This window comes from Zalophus californianus, chromosome X, assembly GCF_009762305.2.
Source record: "Zalophus californianus isolate mZalCal1 chromosome X, mZalCal1.pri.v2, whole genome shotgun sequence".
In the NCBI taxonomy this organism is placed as follows: domain Eukaryota; kingdom Metazoa; phylum Chordata; class Mammalia; order Carnivora; family Otariidae; genus Zalophus; species Zalophus californianus.
This window is the reverse complement of record NC_045612.1, coordinates 30,623,718-30,642,285: the sequence shown is the minus strand read 5'-3', so window position 1 is coordinate 30,642,285 and position 18,568 is coordinate 30,623,718. Positions and strand designations below refer to the sequence as shown.

The window sequence follows — 18,568 nt, the reverse complement described above, 5'->3', positions numbered from 1 at the left end:
ATGTGCTTGGAAAAATGACTAGAAAACACCCGCCTTTCTGTAGCCAGGACGTGGTAAGAAGACTTCTTGGATATAACCGCCACGGTGAGAGCCCGAAGTGTGTCCCAAGCCAGGAAGACCGATTGGTCAATTCCGTCGGTATATCCTGGATCCTTCGTTGTTGTCAACAACCCTGTCACTTTAAATCTTTTTTTTTTTAAGATTTTATTTCTTTATTTGACAGAGAGAGAGACAGCTAGAGAGGGAACACAAGCAGGGGGAGAGGGAGAGGGAGAAGCAGGCTTCGCGCTGAGCAGGGAGCCCGATGCGGGGCTCGATCCCAGGACCCCGGGATCATGACCTGAGCCGAAGGGAGACGCTTAACGACTGAGCCACCCAGGCGCCCCTAAATTTTTTTTAAGTTTTATTTATTTAAGTAATCTCTACACCCAACATGGGGCTTGAACCCGCAACCCCGAGGTCAAGAGTCACACGCTCTTCCAACTGAGCCGGCCGGGTGCCCCTCATTTATTGTCTGCATAGGTAACGTGTGCTTCTGAGAGCGAATTCACAAGGCAGGAGGGGTTTGCGGTGACCCCTTAGACTCTCTCCCACTGCTGTTGCCCTCCCCAGACGATCGATGCATGTGCGAGCGTGGATGATATCAGCACAGATGGTAGCATTTTTACTCCTATTTGTAGTCCCTGTGCCCAACAGAGTGCCAAACACGTCTCCCTTTAAAGAAAGTTTGGTGGTTGGTTGAAGGTTTTGTATCCAGAGTGTGTTGCCCTCGTCCCGTCTCCGGGTGCATGCGCTGTCTGGTTGGTATTTCCACGGGAATAGCAGCGCGTGACATGTCGGGGCTTTCAGCTCTAACCACACTTTCTCAGGACTGAGATTTATAAGGAGGCCACTGGGGCCTTGCTCACTGTGAACAACTTGTTATCTACCCCGATGTACTTGTTTTCTTCCCAGTTCTGTTCCATGTCCAGCCAAAGCTCGGCTCTGGCCACTCTTTGGTGGTGGTGTTTGCCCAAGGCTAGGGTTAGAAAGATTCTGATGCCATGGTCATCTTTGGGGAGTCGCTAGGCACACTCAGCTCAGAATTTGGGCTAAATTAACCGCAGGGCTTTCTGAACCCTGGAGTTACGCCTCAGCCCGTGCCAGAGCTGACTTTTCCAGAAGTATCCGAGCATCCAGACAATGTCTTCATTCTCTTTCTCCCTCTCTTTGTCTCTGATGTGACTAGGGGGACAGGCTGGACTCCTGAACTTGAGCCATAGAAAAGGACCTACGGAGAAAAGGAAAAGGGGAAGTGGGAAGGTTTCTCCGTGTCCTGCTCTGTTCTCACAAGGATGATAAGCCCAGGGAGGCAGCAGGACAGAGGAGTAAAGAGAACGGGGCCTGGAGTCACACTACCTGGGCCAGAGTCACTCTGCCATTTATCAGCTGTGTGACCTCAAGCAAGTTATTTAACCTCTCTGTGCCTCTGTTTCTTCAACGATCAACTGGGGATGATGACTGGACCTACTTTAAAGGGTTGTTATGAGAATTAATGAGTTAACAGATTGCAAAGCATTTAAAACAATGCCTGGCACATGGTCAATGCTATGTAAGTGCTTTAGAAATAAAAATGAAAATGTTCATGTTAGTGGTTCCTGTGTTAGATCCGTAACCCTTAGTCCCTGGCTATAAGTTTCAAGGCTGCCACTGATGGATCTGGGGCCCGTTGGTGAGTATTTTTCCTCTTGGGAAAAAGCTGAATGCTGTGGGGTGTATGGCGCATCTCTGACACAGCGGGAAGGCTGGAGCATAGCCTCCATCTAGACAAAAACTCTGTACAAATCAGGACTGTCCTAGCTAAAGTCCGATGACACTGACCTTTGGCCTGAGGCTGCCCCTGGGGCTCCACTCCATCTCTAGGGGGCTGAGAAGAGCCCTCCCGGGAGCTTCCTGAGCCAGTGCCTTCTGGGAGGAGTTGCCCTGGCTGCTGAGCTGGACTCAGCTCAGCCTCCACCAAGGGGGTTGTGCTGTCATGGCAACGAGCCTCTGCCCTGCGGGGCTGCAGAGCGAGACACCAGCCGGAATCCAGGTCCAGGTCTTGGTGGGCATCGGAGTTCATTCTGCCAGATTGGCCGGCTGGGCTCCAGACAGCGGAGGTGCCCTGTGCTCTTCAAAGGGCTGGGTTATTAGCCCGGCTCCTCCTAGGCCTTCTCTCCAAGCCTCTCCTGTTTCTGTTTTATCCTGACCCAAGCAGTGTGCCTTCCAAGTGACCTAGCCCCAGAAAGACTTCCCGAGTCCGCTGGGCCAGCGGCTCCTGGAAAGTTCCATGGGGGAAGCCAGGGACTGTCATCTAAGAAGACTTCAGAACCCCAAGGATGGGTCCCAGACAGCCCTCAGTCACCTTCGGAGACTCACTCAGGTTTTGGCCTCCTTCGGTAATGGGAGCCCTAATGACCCTGACCACATACACTTACATTTCCTGTGCTCAGGCAGGGCTTGGCCCAACTGTGCCAGAAGAGCAGGCGTTTGAAGGGCACACCGCCTGGTTCCCAGGTGTCACCCAAACAGAGTTTAGCGCAGTTCTGCAGAAAGGTGGGGTGGGGAGTGTACCCTGATCAACCGGTACACATGTGGACTTATTCAGCAAACCTTTGTTGAGTGCCTGCTATGAACCAGGCCCCGTGCCAAGTGCGGAGGGGGCGGAAAGAGGGTGCAGAGATGAATCAAGTGTGGTTTTTGTCTTTAAGGACTTTGTCCTCTACCGGAGAAGCCAGCTATACACATGTATATCATATATACGTATATAACTAACTGTAACATGAGACCAAACTCATTCACTGGTCTGACATTTGCTGAATACATATTCTGGGTGGGGCACAGCAGAGAACAAGAGAGAAAAAGTCCTACCTAAGGAGCTTATAGCCCAATGAGGGAGGCAAAGAAGTAAGAAGACAATTACAATATAGTGTGGCGAGGGTGTTGATAGGGGTCTGCAGACAGAGCTTGGGGAATCTGGGAAAGCTTCCAGGAGGAAGTTTCATCTAAACCAAGACCCCCCCCCCCCCCGCAGCTGCCACCTGGCATGGCCACAATGTGAATGGCGTCCCCTGGAGTTGTGCACCATTTGTGGCAGCCCAGGCTGGGGGACGAATAAGAGTTAGCCAAGAGTTCTTGGCAGGTGTGGCAAACGGACAGTGGCTCACAATGGCTAGAACGCAAGGGCCAATCGATGACTGTGGATGGAGGGAGTGTGGGAGTCGGAGACTTGTCATTTTTTTAAAAAGATTTTATTTATTTTGAGAGAGTGCGCGTGCGTGCACACGAGAGCAGGGGGAGGGGCAGGGGCAGAGGGCGAGAGAGAATCTCAAGCGGACTCAACGCTGAGCGCAGAGCCCGACGCGGGACTCAATCCCAGGACACTGAGATCACGGTCTGAGCCAAAACCAAGAGTCGGACATTCAACTAACTGAGCCACCCAAGTGCCCTGGAAACCTGTCATTTTGCAGCAATCATTGTAAGGACTGGATCGGACAAAAATTATCAGTGGATGCTAAACCCGGTGGAGATTTTATTTTTATTTATTTATTCATTTATTTGGGGGGGGGAGGGCAGAGAGAGAGGGAGAGAGAGAACCTTAAGCAGGTTCTATGCCCAGCACAGAGCCCCAGACGGGCTCCATCTCAGGACCCTGAGATCAGAACCTGGGCCGAAATCACGAGTCCCACACTTAACCGACTGAGCCCCCCAGGCGCCCCCCAGTGGAGATTTTAATGAAAAGCAGGATATTTGATGGTTTTAAAGTGTCTCCCCACAGACTGTTTATTATATGCAAGGGAGAAAAAAAAGTAGCTATAGGGTAGAGACCTCGGGCGCCACCTTGAACTGGTGATCAAAATTAGCATCACCAACGAGAGACAGATATAGGATGAGCGCCCCCAAATCGGACACCATAGTACCTACACAGCAGAGAGGCAGATCCCCAATCTAAGCATGAGGAAACACCAGGCAAGCACAGCATGAGGAGCATCCTGCTGAGAAATGTTGGCAGGAAAGAAAAACGCGAATATTTATATTGGCAGGAGGGGGAAGTGATCTGTCCAAAAACAGCAAGGTCGTAAGAGACCCAAAGATGCTGTGGGGTGTTCCAGATTAACACAGGCTCAATAGAAAGAACAACTCCATGCAACACCTGCTGCTAGATCAGCTCCTGTACTGGAAGGGAAGAAATGTTCTAAAGGGCATCCGTGTGTCACCTGACAAAACTGCGATATGGACTGTAGATTAAAGTATTGTGACACCAGGGGCGCCGGGCTGGCTCAGCCGGTTGAGCGTCTGACTCTTGGTTTCGGCTCAGGTCATGATCGTAGGGTCATGAGATCGAGTGCTTGTCTTTCTCCCTCTGCCCCTCTCCCTCTCTCTCAAATAAAATAAATAAAATTTAAAAAGAGAGAGAGAGAGAGAAAGAGAGAGAGTGCTCGGAGGGGAGGGGCAGAGGGGGAGGGAGAGGGAGAAGCAGAAGAAGAGAATGTCTCTCTGTTTAGGAAATTCACCGGAGTGTAAGAGTAAAGGATCATGATATATACAACATACCCTCCCACGGCTCAGAAAAAAAGTGTGCAGGTGCGTGTATCAAATGGCACACAGGATGTATACACATAATGTGGGTATATACAATGTATATACATAACATGTGCGCGCCTGAGTGTGGAGAGAGAACCCAAACGATAAAGGCAATGGGATAAAATGTTAACTATAGGCTTATCTGGGTAAAGGCTATACAAGTGATCCTTGTGCTATTTTTATTTTTCCAATGCTTTCTAAATTAGAAATTCTTTTTTTTTCTAAATTAGAAATTCTTTCCAAATAACAAGTTAAAAAATGATGACCACGTGTCAGGTACAAAGGAATGGGGGTTGGGGAGAGGGCTGAGAGGTAAAAACTGAAGCCAGATCTTTGTTTTCGCGGCTTCACTGAGCTATATTTCACAGATAACACTGCGTGAGTTTAAGGTGCACAACATGATGGCTCGCTGCATTTACATAGTGCAAAATAATGACCATCGGAGTGTTAGCTAACACTTCCATCACGTCACAAACCATTTCTTTTTTGTGCTGAGCACATTTAAGATCTAACTTCCTAGCAACTTTCAAGTATATAATACAGTCTGATTAACTATAATCACCATGCTGTACCTTAGATCTCTAGAACTTACTCATAAATGCAAGTTTGTACCCTCTGACCGACGTCTCATTTAGCAGGGCCGGGTCTTGAAGAGACTTGCAAATTATGATTGGAATCTGGACTCTAATCCTGAGGACAATGAGGTCTATACAACCCGTATCTGTAGGAAAGGAAAAAAAAAAAAAAGACCTTGCACCACAATGTTGACTCATGTTTTGTTTTGTAATTTGTAGCTTTGCGTAGATTACAGATTTGGGAGCCTCGTCACCCCCTCCCGTGCGTTACAGAGCTGCGGGGCCCAGACAGGTAAAAGTTCAGGGAAAGGGGTTGGTCTCAGAGGAAGAACCATTGCAGAGGAAAGACGGGCCCATTGCAGGCTGAGGAGAGAGGCATCGGGTAATCTGAGCCCGTGTTCTGTTTGGGGAGGGGGGAAAGGTGGGGCTCCGTCACCTCTTCTAGTTAGAGGTCTCAGAGGGGAGAGTGGGGGCTGCTTCTACAGCCCCGCCCCCGGGTTTCGGCCTCCCTTCTGGAAGGAAGCCCAGCCCACCTCCTGGGAGATCAGAGCCCTCTCCCTCTGGGAAGTCTTAGATGGCTCCACCCCTGAGACACCCGGGGAGGGAGGTTTCCACCCAGTCATTGCCAGAGCTGGGGAGCTGGCCGGTTCCTTCCCCAGGGCAATGCCTTCCTCCTGGCACACTGGCACATCTGCTAGATGGTCTCTTAGGGACCCAGCCCAGCCCTTTCCAGGAAGCCACTTTTCTCGAAACCTGGGAATTCCCTCTAGCCCCACGGACCTGCACATTACCCTACTCTGGGCCTTCCCCTGCCTTCCTCATTGATGTCAAAACTTACCTTTCATCTCACATTCCTTCCTTTCTGCCCAGGAAAATTCGATGCCGGTAGGAAAAGTCAGAGAGGCTGGGTTCTGCTCCAGGGTGAGTTACTAATATGTCCGTATGTGTCCCCAGAACTTACCAAAATAAGGGGCACTTTGGGCACCTACAAGTTGGAGAGAAAGATGCGTTTGGGCCAGTGGGCCTTCTCCCCGCTGCCTTGGGCACATCATTCGGGGCTGGTTTAGGGACAGGGCTGGGGATGGTGTGGGGGCTGGAGCAGGGATGACAGGAGGACTGGAGGCAAGAAAACACATCAAGAGGCTGTCACCGCGCTTCGAGAAGTTGGTGACCTGACCTAAAGTCTTGGCAGGGTGTGCAGGGCCAGCTGAATGAGGTACAAGTGTGCAGGAGCGAACAGGCTCGACTTGGTGGCCGAGGGAAATGGGGGGATGTGGGGTGAGGGAGGGCCCAGGTTTCCCGGTTGGCCACGTAGGTGAGTGGCTGCGCGATTTCTTGAGAAAGGGACTGTGGGGCAGCACCAACTGTGGGTTTGAGGGGGAAGGAGAGGATGAGAAGCACAGGGTATGTGAAATTGCCCTTGCCCGTGGGACACCCAAGTGACACTTGGATTGGGGCTCTTGAACACGGGAGCAAAGTCTGGTCTGGAAACACAGTTTTAATATTTTAACACACACACACGGACACAGACACCAGAACTTCAACCTGGTACACTCCAAGGGTCATTCAACCCAGGACGTGTTGGGAGAAGGGGCGCTGTGCTCCCCGGAGACAGGCACCCGGCCTTATTAGAAGGACGCCATTGACAGTGGGCTCAGAGACTTCTCACTCTGTGGCCTCTCTGTGGACTTCCTCGCAAGGCCTGCCCTCTCGCTCAAACCCGTGAATGGTGTTGTCTGAAGCCGGTTGCCAGAGGATGCATTGTAGATGCTGGGGTGTGGGTTGGGTGGGGCGCGGGGGGCTTGGCAGGGAGCGGACCGCTGGTACATCTGTCCCCAGGGATCCCTCCCGCTTCAGAGGGTACTGAGCCCTTATTGTCTGCGTCCTCACCCTGGTCACTTCCCAACCCGTGTCGTAGAGGGAGGGCTGCCCCGGCCTCTTGGCCGCACAGCCTGTTCTCAGGCTTGATGCCAAGAGCAATCGCTCCCAGTCAGCACTTGGGCCAGCAGCCCCGGGAGGGGAGGCGCGCGGTGGGCGGCGCGGACGGAGGGCTGAGAGGTAAAGGTGACTGTTCTCTTAGAGTGGAAGGAAAACCACTGGCATCCGGACTTCCTGGTTACCGAACAGCTAACTGGTAAAAACCCGTGTCTGCGTGGGGGTGGGGAGCGGGGAGTTTGCCCTGCCCGCGCCCCCCCCCCCCCCCCCCCCCCGCCAAGTGTTAGCAATAATAGCGGACACTCCTCAGACAAGGTTCCAAAATGAGCGCTTCCACACGGGGCTCCACACTGTGATTCGGTTTCACCAGGAAGAAACCTTGACTGTCCGCCAGGCTTTCTCATTGCTGCATTCAGTCACTGAGGACTGCTCTTTGTACTGAGTGCGGGCTGGGGTGGTGCTGGGGACAGGGCCCTCGGAGAGCTGCCAGCCTAGGTGCAAACACAGAACGCTCATTCATGCGGTGGCATCCAGAGCGCAGCATGGCCCAACCGTATCCAAGCAGTTGGACCTGCTAAGTTGCCTGGGGGTGACCTGGAGAGCAGAGACCAGGGCATGTGGCCTGAAAGGAAACAGGGTTCGTCTGTGGCCTGCACGCAGAGGATGGCCCAGAATGCTGGGCAGACTTCCCACCAGACAGAGTCAGATTCCAAAACAGACTCAGCCAGTCACCAAGAGGCCCAACCGAAGACCCAAAGTCACTGCCACCCCTCTCCTGCTGAAAAGGAAACGGGCCCCAAAGGTAGACTCCAAGAGCAAACATCGGACGGCCCTCGTGAGTAGCTTCCAGGGCTCTGGCTAACATCCCAGAGGCAGGAGGGAAGGGTTTGCCCTGGCCTCCCCCCTCCACTAACCTACAGTCTCCAAAGTCACCAGCCTTTCTGGAAAGCCTTCAACAAGAAATTATAGCCCAGGAGCAGAGCCAAGTGGACAGAGGGCTGAGCCCGAGCTCTCTCCTGCCCTCACCCCTTCATCCTTCCTTCCCTCTTAGCCTTGAGTGCTTGCCAGATGTGCCTGCCTTCCAGAGTCACTGCGAGTGTCCCTGGCTCTCTTCCACCTCTGCTTTTGCTCCTCAGGCAGAAAGAGGCCACCCAGCCATGGAGAAGCCACTGGTGTCACCCTGTCCCCAGGGCCCTCATTCAAGGTGGCCACTAGGGTTAGCTCTGGAATCTAGGAGCTCCCCATTCCACGGCGGTGGGCTGGGAGGTCCAGAATCAATGACAAAGGGGCGTGGGAGTGGAGATGAAGGTCATTCAGGTCCTGGAAATATAGTCAGGCCCAGGGGTGTGCTGGAGCGGACTCCTTCTAATGCTATGTTGTCACAAATGTGAGCTGGCTGTGAAAGTTATACTGAAATAAATTCTATTAAAAATTAGGTAAGAGGGGCGCCTGGGTGGCTCAGTCGTTTAGCGTCTGCCTTCGGCTCAGGTCGTGATCCCAGGGCCTGGGATCGAGCCCAGCAACGGGCTCCCTGCTCAGCGGGAGGCCTGCTTCTCCCTCTCCCACTCCCCCTGCTTGTGTTCCTTCTCTCGCTGTCTCTCTGTCAAATAAATAAAATCTTTTAAAAATCTTTTTTAAAAATTAGGTAAGAAATACCCCCGAACTCATCACTTCATCATTTTACTCTATTTCACAGTGATCTGTGCAGTTAGGTGATTATCTGCCACGTCTGTGGCAGATAATCTAGGGCAACAGCATCACAGCGAAGTTGGTGACTTGCCATGGGCCACGGGCTGGGTGCTTGCGACTCAGAGATCAGTAACCACTCTTAATCAGGCTTTGCTTTGTTTTTTCTGTTGTTGATTTTCTAGACCTAAGAAAGTGAGGGGGAAAATGTTAATAATGCAGATTAAACTCAACTGTGAGCCATGTAGGTAGCTGTCACATTGTGAAATAATACCAGATAATGAAGAAATAATCTTCCAGTGTCTGAAAACCATTATCCTATTCAAGAAAGAAGTCACTCACATCACTGAGGAATGAATGAAGTTCCGACATATGTCTTTGTTGTTTCACACACAAATGAAACGATCAACTCACATTCATGTCAGAACCACATTTGTTTAGCAATGGCAACCACAAGTTGGTTACAGATACGAGAGTCTGGCAAAAATCCACAAAAGCCTTCTGTGAGAATCAGTTAGCTACTGATTAACAATTAATATTAAAATTATTAATTAATACCAACAATGTTATTAATACTAATAAAGTGCTGATAATAAACTAGTTGAATATATTTACAAAATTAATTACCTTATTAATGATATTTTGTGCATTTTATTATATGTAATTTGTGTGGCACACATACTCTATATCGGTAAAATTTAGAATTAACTTATGTGCATATATACATGCATACACTTCCCCCCAGACAGCTAATTGTTAAACATTTACCAACACTCCACTGGTTAAGCCCAAGGTTCAGAACTACTTTGGCACCAGAAACACAAGTTTCAAAGGTCTGAGAGGTACTCCAACCCTAACCAAAACTTGGCAGAGGATGGACACATGACTAAAAATCATGTGTGTGTGTTTTTAAAGGCAACAAATAAAAACCTTTTTGGGATCTCACGAGGCTATCAAGTCTACAAAGGTAGGGAAGGACTTTGCCCTGCTCATTCATAGTGATATCCGGGGCACCCGCTCAGCGTCTGGCTTGGAGAAGGTGCTCGGTCACGCCTTTCTGAAAAAAAAAATGAATGCCTGGCCGGCTCAGTCGGTAGAGCATGTGACTCTTGATCTCAGGGTTGTAAGTTCAAGCCCCATGTTGGCATGTTGGGTGGAGATTACTTTAAAAAAAATGAATGGTTCTTCTATACCAACTCACTTAGATCTAATTTCCTCACAGTATTACCCAGAGATGGCCTTGACTGGAAACCTAGGCCTGTAGCCCTTAGCCTAGAAATTCCCCTCTCCACAGGTTCCTTGCTTCACCCTCAATCGGGCCCTGAAAGGACTCCGGCTCTCGCATGTCACGCTGGCGCCTGACAGGAAGGTCCACTGCTTTGCTTCCTGGCCCCTGGCTCTGCAGAAGTTAGCACAAGCTAGCTTGGGGCCTCCACCAGCGGACAAACCACTTTGGTCTAGCTGCGAACTGTGCCAGTAAGGACAGAATGAAAGGAAATTAGGGCGGGGAGGGAGAGTAGAAAAAAATGAGGGAAGTCCAGAAAAGTATGTCCCAGATGGGAAGCCATTTGGCCTGGGGAAAAAACAAACATAAGACCAGTCTTCCGACTAGAAACCTATGGAAATTTCTAGTTCTACCTACCACTCAGTGGCTGTGAGACCTTTGACAAGTCACTTTACCTCTCTGATCCTCAGTTGGCTAATGTAGAGAACGATCTCAAGGGGCTACTCTAGATCTCCTTCAGCAGCTTTGCTGGCACTGGGGGCTGCGGCTGGTACATACGCCTGCCATCTAGGGGGCGATTCCGATGTACCAGAAGACCGCATCGCTTGACGCTGGGGAGAGGTGTGTTTTTCAGAAAAGAATTTCTCTGGAGGAGGAAGCAAAAGTGCGGAAAACGTTCCAGTTGGTGAGAAGGTACTCCCCGGGCTCCTTCTAGAGAAAGAGTACCCCTTTTTCTACTGGAAAAAATAGTACTGCAACATCCGAAAGGCTTGGATAAATTCACGGCTGACTGTTTACTAAAGGACTCAAGGGCATTTGGGTCTTTGCGTCCCATGATGTCCTTGTCCAAGTCCGAGGAATCGGGCCTCACCCACAGCATGGCATATTCATACTCTTGTGTTCTCATGTCCTTCAAATGCTCTGGCTCAAGTCCCTGCAGCCACAGAGGCATGCCCACACCTTCTCCCCATATCCTGAAGCCACCGCCCAAAGGCGGGCAAGGTGACCCGCCAGATGAAGCCCAGCGCCTTCCGGGCTTCGGGCTTCCGGAGAGCAGACCGGAAGCTTCTTCTCGGCTCCGCCCCCGCTCTCGCCACTTCCTGTCCCCAACTGCAGTATGGGCTCAGCTCCCCGGGGAGTGTAAGTCCTAGGCCCCTCGCTCTGCCCCTATGTCCTGATGCTGTGGAAAGCGTAAGGCCGGCATTTTTCAATCCTGCCACCACACTGCAGGTAGGAGTGGAGCCTTCCCCAATGGTGTTTTCCTCCTGCTTCTCTTCTGCTCAGAATGCCTCCACCTGCTTGCTGTTTTGAGCCCAAATTCATGGCCCGACCTTCAAAGAGAAGTTACCATGAGTCGACACTTGCTCTGTGCCAGGCATGAATCCAAGCCTGGTCATCCCCCCTGAACCCAGTAGCTAGTCTAGGTTAGGCTCTCTGCTATTTGTCCAATGAATGAGTGAAGAAGTCCTCAGAACAGCCCTGGAAGGGCAGGTGCTTTTATTCCCTGTTCTACCAACTAGGAGACTGAGGCACAGGGAAGTTAAATAACTTGCCCAAGGTCATGGTTAATAAGAGGAAGAGTCGGGATTCAAACCCAGGTCTGTCTGACTCCGAATCCTGGAGATGCTTTGTATCTATGGCTCTTCAAGTCTCCCCCTCCCTCCCAGGAGGCAGTTCTGGCCTAGCAGACACAGCCCTGTGATATTTTGGGTTCCAGTTTTTCCTGTGGAGACGGCTACAGCCCTTGGAGGGGGGCAGCGCCTATGCCGGCCATGCTGTCTACAGGCACTGCCCTCCACAAGTGGCTGGTCGCAGCCAGAGGACTGGACGGGTAATAAGGCGCTGCCCCTGGGAGCTTCCGCAGCCTGGGAGCTTCCCAGTTGGGACTTGGCCAGTCCCAACCCCTGGTACAGCAGGGGAGGAGGCACCTCCTAGAAGCTCTGGTGGTGGAGGGATTTCCATCCAGGCTCCTACCGTGCAGCCAGGAACCAGGGTCAGCGACTGGGGACGGGGGCGCCACCTTCCCACAGGAGGGACGCCTCGGGATACAGCACTCCGCGGCCACGGAACCTACTGACCTCTTGTGGGCAGAGTGTAAATGAGCTGTGGCCAAACAGCCTTCCAGCGCCCAGCCCCGCAGCCACTTGCCTCTCGGAAGCTGGGCTCCCTCATCTTCCTGTCCTTCGGCAGCCGGTTTACCAGGCTTACCAGGTTTGACTTGTCTCTGACAGTGCTGTAGCAGGTAGGTCTCTGGACCTTGGTTTCTTTCCCTGTAAAATGGGGATTAAAAAAAAAAAAAGACCCCCACCATATTTTAAGACACGAGGAAAAGCTTCAACTGGGGGGAAATGTATGGGTAAATTCAAGACACCAAAGGCTCCCAGTGGATACTCGAGAAATTCTCGGTGCCTGGCCAGAATGATCAGAGATCATTCGACGATATGAATCAACCCTTTTCATGTCACAGCATACCCAGAAAATATTTGGCTAGCACACTGGGAGAGAAAGGAAGAGGCTTCTGTGGACCAGAGCTGCCCCAGGCTCGCGGCCCAGCTAGCCCCCAAGGCCAAGGGCACGGACAACGCTGCAATCCTGAGCTGTCTGCGCCAGAGACAAAAGCGGTGGCCGGAGCGGCGGTGAGCCTTGCTGACATTCTCTTTCCCCTCTTTCCTGGCAGTCAGCCGGCACAGGGCTGGGGTGGGAGGCCCTGCTCACCCAGACTCGGGTGGGAGTAGTCGCTGAGCAACGGGCAAGGCTCTTCTCTGCCAGGCTGTGGCCACAGTGTGGCCGGCTCGCTTGCGCTCCCTTCCTAATGCAGAAAGGTGAGGCCATCACAGCCAGCCGCAGACCTCGGGGCTAGCAAAATCCTGAGAGGGGGGCACCTGCCTTCGGTCTCCTCCCAAGCTTCGCGTTCTCTTTCCCCCTCCTGCTACCCCTTCGCGCCTCATTGACTCATCCACCCCCCAAGCCCTTAATAAGTGGCGACCAATGGCCAAACCCCGTGCCCGGTCCTGGGACTGCAGGATGGAACTGTTGGCTTCAAGGAACTCAGTCCGGTGGAAAGGAAGACCTGGAAGGAGAGGCGGTGAAGAAGGTGCCCTAGGTCTAATGGATGTCTGCAAAGAGGAGGGAAAACCCGGGGGCCAGAGACAGCCTCGGAGAGCCTGGGAAGTTTGCAAGGACGCTTGCAGCATAGATGGGGCCTGGGGGAGGGAAGAGGAGCCCGGGGAGTAATGAGGCAGCTTTCCAGAGGGAAGGACGTGCACAAAGGAGGCATTGAGACATGGGAGAATGAAGCATGTTCGAAGCACTTCAAGTAGTCCAGTTGTGCGAGAACATAAAGCACTAGATGGGGTGGGGGTAGGGGGGTGAGGAAGTCAGGCAGGCGGTAGCCAGATGAGAGAGGTGCCAATTACAGGAGTTTTTACTTCATTCTAAAGGCCACAAGGGGCCGCTGAGGCATCCTGTACAGGGGAGCCCCATGATCCCAATGCCGTCGAAGGAACACTGCTCTGGCGGCAGAGGCAAGGGCGGGGGTGAAGGCAGAGAGGCTGCTGAGGAGGCTTGTTGCAGTCATTCATTTGAGTTATACGGATCCAAAGCTCGAACTAGGACAGTCAGTGAGGGCGGGAAAGAGGGATTCGAGAACCTTCGAATGAGCAGAATCAATAGACCACGATTGTTCTGGAGAAGGAGGTGACAGGGGAGAGGGGTCATGCTGAGAACAGTGGCAGTTTTCCAGCTCGAGTCACCAGGTACGCGGTGGTCCCATTCACTAAGATTGGAACACAGGGAGGATGCAGGCTGGGGCAGGGGTGGAGATGAGCGCCATGGTGTTGAGGTACTTGTGGGCCGTCAAGGGGGGAATGTCTCATAGCTTGGGCTGGAAATAGGAATTTGGACACCTTCGACCTATGGGGGTGGTTGAAGCCGTGGTCATGAATGACTTCCAGAATAAAGAGAAAACAGGACTAAGGGTGGAGCTCAGGGCATCACACCATTCAAGGAATGTAAAGAAAATGGGAGAGAGCCACGCGTCCTGGAAATGAAGAGAGGAGAGAGTGGCCATCAGAGCCAGATGCCCCAGAGAAGTCACATGAGACAGGGCCGAAGCCAGATGGCAGCGCGCCAGTTCCAGAAGCTTAGACTGCAAAGGGGAAGAAAGAACAGAAGCTTGAAGGGGGCTCTGTGTCAAAGGAGGTTTTTGTTGAAGATAGCTGTTCAGGTTTCCATGCTGAGGGGAGGAGATGGAGGGGGTGGGGAGGTTGAAGCTTCGGGAAAGAGAAAGGAAATGAGTGAGAGATGGAGCAGGGCCCAAGGGGAGGTGAGGGGGACTGGACCCCAGCACACTGGGGAGGTGGGTCTCAGCCTTGAGCAGGAGGAGGGGGTGGGGGTAGGAGAAGAGAGTGTGGCAGGTCGGGTTTGCTGAAAAGCCAATTCTTTCTATTTTAAGATTTTATTGATTTACTTGAGAGAGAGAGAGATCACAAGGGGGGGGGCAGAGGGAGAGGGAGAAGCAGGCCCCTCTCGGAGCAGGGAGCCCGATGCGGGGCTCGATCCCAGGACCCTGGGATCATGACCCGAGCCGAAGGCAGATGCTTCACGACTGAGCCAGCCAGGCGCCCCAAGAAGCCAATTCTGAGATCAAGATCAGCAGGTTTATTAGGGAGTGCTCTTGGGAGCACTTCCACCAGCCATGGAAGGGAAGGGATGGGAGCAGGGTGGGAGGAAGGAGATGTTGAGCTGCAACGTCGGTTCCCCAAAACCTCAGGCAGCCCTATGGGAAGCTCTGAAGCTAGGAGTGGGGACCAGGGGATTGGCCCTTTATACTGTCATTCATGGGGTGCAGGCTGCCCCGGGAAGGGGGCCTGCCCTCGGGCAGAGCAGCTTTCTTCAGCTGAGGCAATCCCCAAAGGGGTCTGAGGGCTGACGGCCACGTGCCACAAGCACCACTGAGTCCAGTCCTCAAGGGGGTCCCAGGAGCACACCCAGTGCCCACGACAGAGAGGAAGGGGGTGCTGTTGCATTTGAGTTGAATCTGTGGGCCAGCCGGTGACAATGAAGAGGAGCTGCTCAGGGACAAACGACAGGATTGCCAAGTGGTGTTGGGATCTTAGGGAAAACTTGAGGACGAATCATTTAGGCAAATAGTGTTCAGATTTCAAGGTCCCTCATCTTTGGCCACATGGATCCGTCCTCTCTCCCTTGGATTAGTTTGTACCAGGAAACGTGTATGTTATTTAGAGAACTGTGTTCCTAAATTCCCCAACTTTTTACCTCAGCTACTTCCTTTTTTAAAAAAGGTTTATTTTTTTTTTGTTGTAATCTACACCCAACATGGGGCTCCAACGGACAGCCCCCGAGATCAAGAGTCACATGCTCTTGTGGCCGAGCCAGCCTACCTACACTACTTCCTAAACGGGACTCAGATCCCAGGATTTGGGTAGATAACCATTATTTTTGTTACGACAGTTGTTACTTATGTTAATGCCAACAATCTAGCTAACAGGCAAATAAAATTATGTGGATATTGCATGTTATAAAAACCACTCAGAAAACTATTTCTGAGCGGACAATGAATAAACACTTGTCTCTGAGCAGATGAATGAAAATTACAGGCGTCAGGACTAAATCTAATTAGTAGGCAAATACAATATGTAGAAAATGACAAAGGAAAACTAATTATAAAGCTACAAAGGAAAACCCACGACGGTGGCGACCCGACATAGAACCGGAGGCTCATCAGGTACTAGAGTGACAAAAGAGAAGTATGCTGCCTAATTACACGGGCTTTCTGAATCCATACAGGAATGACATAGATGACCGTTCAGAAACAGTGCGGTCTGTTCTGAGAAGAAAGGGTCCCCGCATGGGGGGGGGGGTTGCAGAATGAGAGCCCCCCTCGGCTTACAGCGCAGGCCAGGCCACCAACTGGGCCTCACTCAGGACAGCTTGCCACCCCTGAGCAACTCTGAGCGAGTAGCAACGACTTTTCTAACCGGCCGTAGCAATAAGGTTCCTAGGACGAAATGAAACATCCAATTCAAGAACAAAGTCAGCCTTGGTGACGGGGCCTCCACACAGGTTTGCCGCTGAGCATGCATTTTAACAAAGGCTTTGTCCATAGGGCAATGGGTGACTGATTGCAGGAACATTAGGACAGAGAGAGTGGCAGACGGGGAGGGGAGCTATTTAGGAGGGATCATCTTGGTGTGCCCTAAAATCATTCTAGATAGAAGGGGAGTCAGTCCTGCTACCAAGCCTGGCCTTAGGGGAGAGATGGGGCTACCTACAGCTTCTAGGGGCAGATCCCTCCTAGTAGATACCATCTTTTAGCTCTCACTGCCAGCCCGCCAGACCACTAGGTGTGAGTTCTGGGAGTGCCAACTCTTGTTCCCCATCCCATACCTCCTAACCCTGGAAACAGACGCGCGCGCGTGCACACACACTCACACACACATGCACACACACATCCCAGAGGTGATTTTCTGAATCTCTAATGATAGTACCTACTTTACCATGTTCCAGACCATCTACTAGGGGTTTTACCTTGTCTTTTTCCCTCGAGAACCCTATAAAGTAGGCACTGCTGTGTTCCCCACTTTATAGATGAAGACATGGATGCAAAGACGTAAAGTGATTTGCCCAAGGTCACAGGCAAGCTGAAGGTAAGGTTGTGCGTTTCCCATAGACTATTATGCCTCCCACAGTTTGAGTAGATTCCTCCCACAGACCGGTGATTCCTAGCCATTCTTTCTTTCTTTTTAAGATTTTATTTTTTTATTTGAGAGAGAGAACGAGCAGGGGAGAGAGGCAGACGGAGAGGAAGAAACAGGCTCCCTGCTGAGCAAGGAGCCCGATGCGGGACTCGATCCCAGGACTCCAGGATCATGATCTGAGCCAAAGGCAGACGCTTAACCAACTGAGCTACCCAGGTGTCCTTCTTTTTTTTTTTTAAGATTTTATTTATTTATTTGAGAGAGAGCGAGAGAGAGCATGAGCAGCGGGGAGAGGGAGAAGCAGACTCCCTGAAGAGCAGGGAGCCCGACTCGGGACTCGATCTCAGGACCCTGGGATCATGAGCTGAGCTGAAGGCAGACGCTTAACCGACAGCCACCCAGGCGCCCCTAACCATTCTCTCTTCATGGGCCCCTCTGGTGAAATCAGTGACTCCCCTTCACAGAAAAATGCCCATCTCTCGCATGCACACAAAACATATTTAATTTCAAGGAGTGCAGGGACTCTCTGAAGCTCAACCCGAACCCTGTGGAACCCCGCTTAAGGACCTCTGTTGTAGGCTGGTCCACTCCCAGGAAGCAGCTTGGCCCAGACCCAGCTTGGCTCCTCGTGCCCCTGGCTTCCTCTGGGAGAGCTGAGGTCCCCGGCTTGGGGGCTACCCTCACAGGTGAGGTTCAGAATGCTCGGGCTTTGTAACCCTGCACTCACGACCTCCTCTTCTCCCCCCGCCCCCGTGAGGTTTCTGGTGGGCTGGCCCAGCCCGGGGCCAGAGAAGAAAGCTCTCAGCTGTTCCACAGAGAGACCGGGGCACTGGGCTCCGACTGCGGAAGCCGAGAGGGAGGGAAATCGAGCTCCCGGGCAGAGCCCGTGAAAACAGGTGAGGCCAAGGGCGCCCCAGGCCCTGCCACAGGTCAGAACTGGAAATGAAGTCGAGAAAGGATACAAGGGGACCCGCAGAGGGAAACTCGCTTGAGGGCCTGTAGGGTGGGTGCTGCGGTGTGGCTTCCCCTCCCAGAAGGGCAGTAGATTTGAGCCGTTCCAGAGCTCGAAGAGCTGGCTCTGTGGCAGAGCCGGGCCAGATTCCCCTTTGAGCTCAGGACAGGTGGGGGCGACCCCATCTGCGGCTCATGCACTGAAGCAACAGGTAGCCCAGCACCCGTGCTACGCACTTGACAAATGCGAACCCGCTCAGTGCTTCCAGCGCCAGGTGAGATGGGTACTACCGTCGCCTCCGCTCGACAGATGGGGAGCCCTGATGCCCAAGGGGGCGGGGGCGGGGGGTCAGGCGACGTGCCTGAACTTACACAGCGAGCGAGAGGCAGAGCGGGCTTCAAACTCCGGCAGTCCCCGCTGGGCACCACGGTGCTCTGCGGAGAGCGGGACCAGGGGCCGCGCCAGCGACGGGCCAGGGAGCCGGGAGCGGCGCAGACGCAGACGCGGTCTCTGCCCCGGAGGGGGCGCAGGGCTAGCGGGCCACAGGTGACCCCGGCCCGATGGGATGCATGCCCCCACCAGGGCGGGGAGGCTGAGGCCGTGCTCCAGAGCGGCCGCGGGGGGGGTGGGGGGGGCGGTGGCCCGGGGCGGGGGGTTGGCCCAGGCTCCAGAGCGGCAGCCTGCAGCTCTTGCAGGGGCTCCCTTCTCAGGCCCCGGTCGGAAGCAGATACCTGAGGGAAGAGCGTTCCAGGCGGGGGAAGGGCAAACGCGAAGGCCTCAGGCGGGGAATGTGCCAGGCGCGTATGAGAACCCCGGACGAGACCGCAGTGGCTGGAGGGGAGTGAGTGCAGGGGGACGTCGTAGTAGGAGCTGG

At 52.9% G+C, this 18,568-nt stretch overlaps 1 long non-coding RNA gene across 1 annotated transcript; it reads right to left on the bottom strand.

The window, feature by feature from the left end:
- Nucleotides 1-460: 460 nt before the first annotated feature.
- On the bottom strand, nt 461-18,267 carry LOC113930891. The gene is made up of 4 exons (XR_003522623.2): nt 18,066-18,267; nt 6,016-6,162; nt 5,195-5,323; nt 461-1,270 (listed from the first exon to the last, which is right to left on the bottom strand). It is a non-coding gene; the product is annotated as an uncharacterized LOC113930891 (long non-coding RNA).
- Nucleotides 18,268-18,568: the final 301 nt, after the last annotated feature.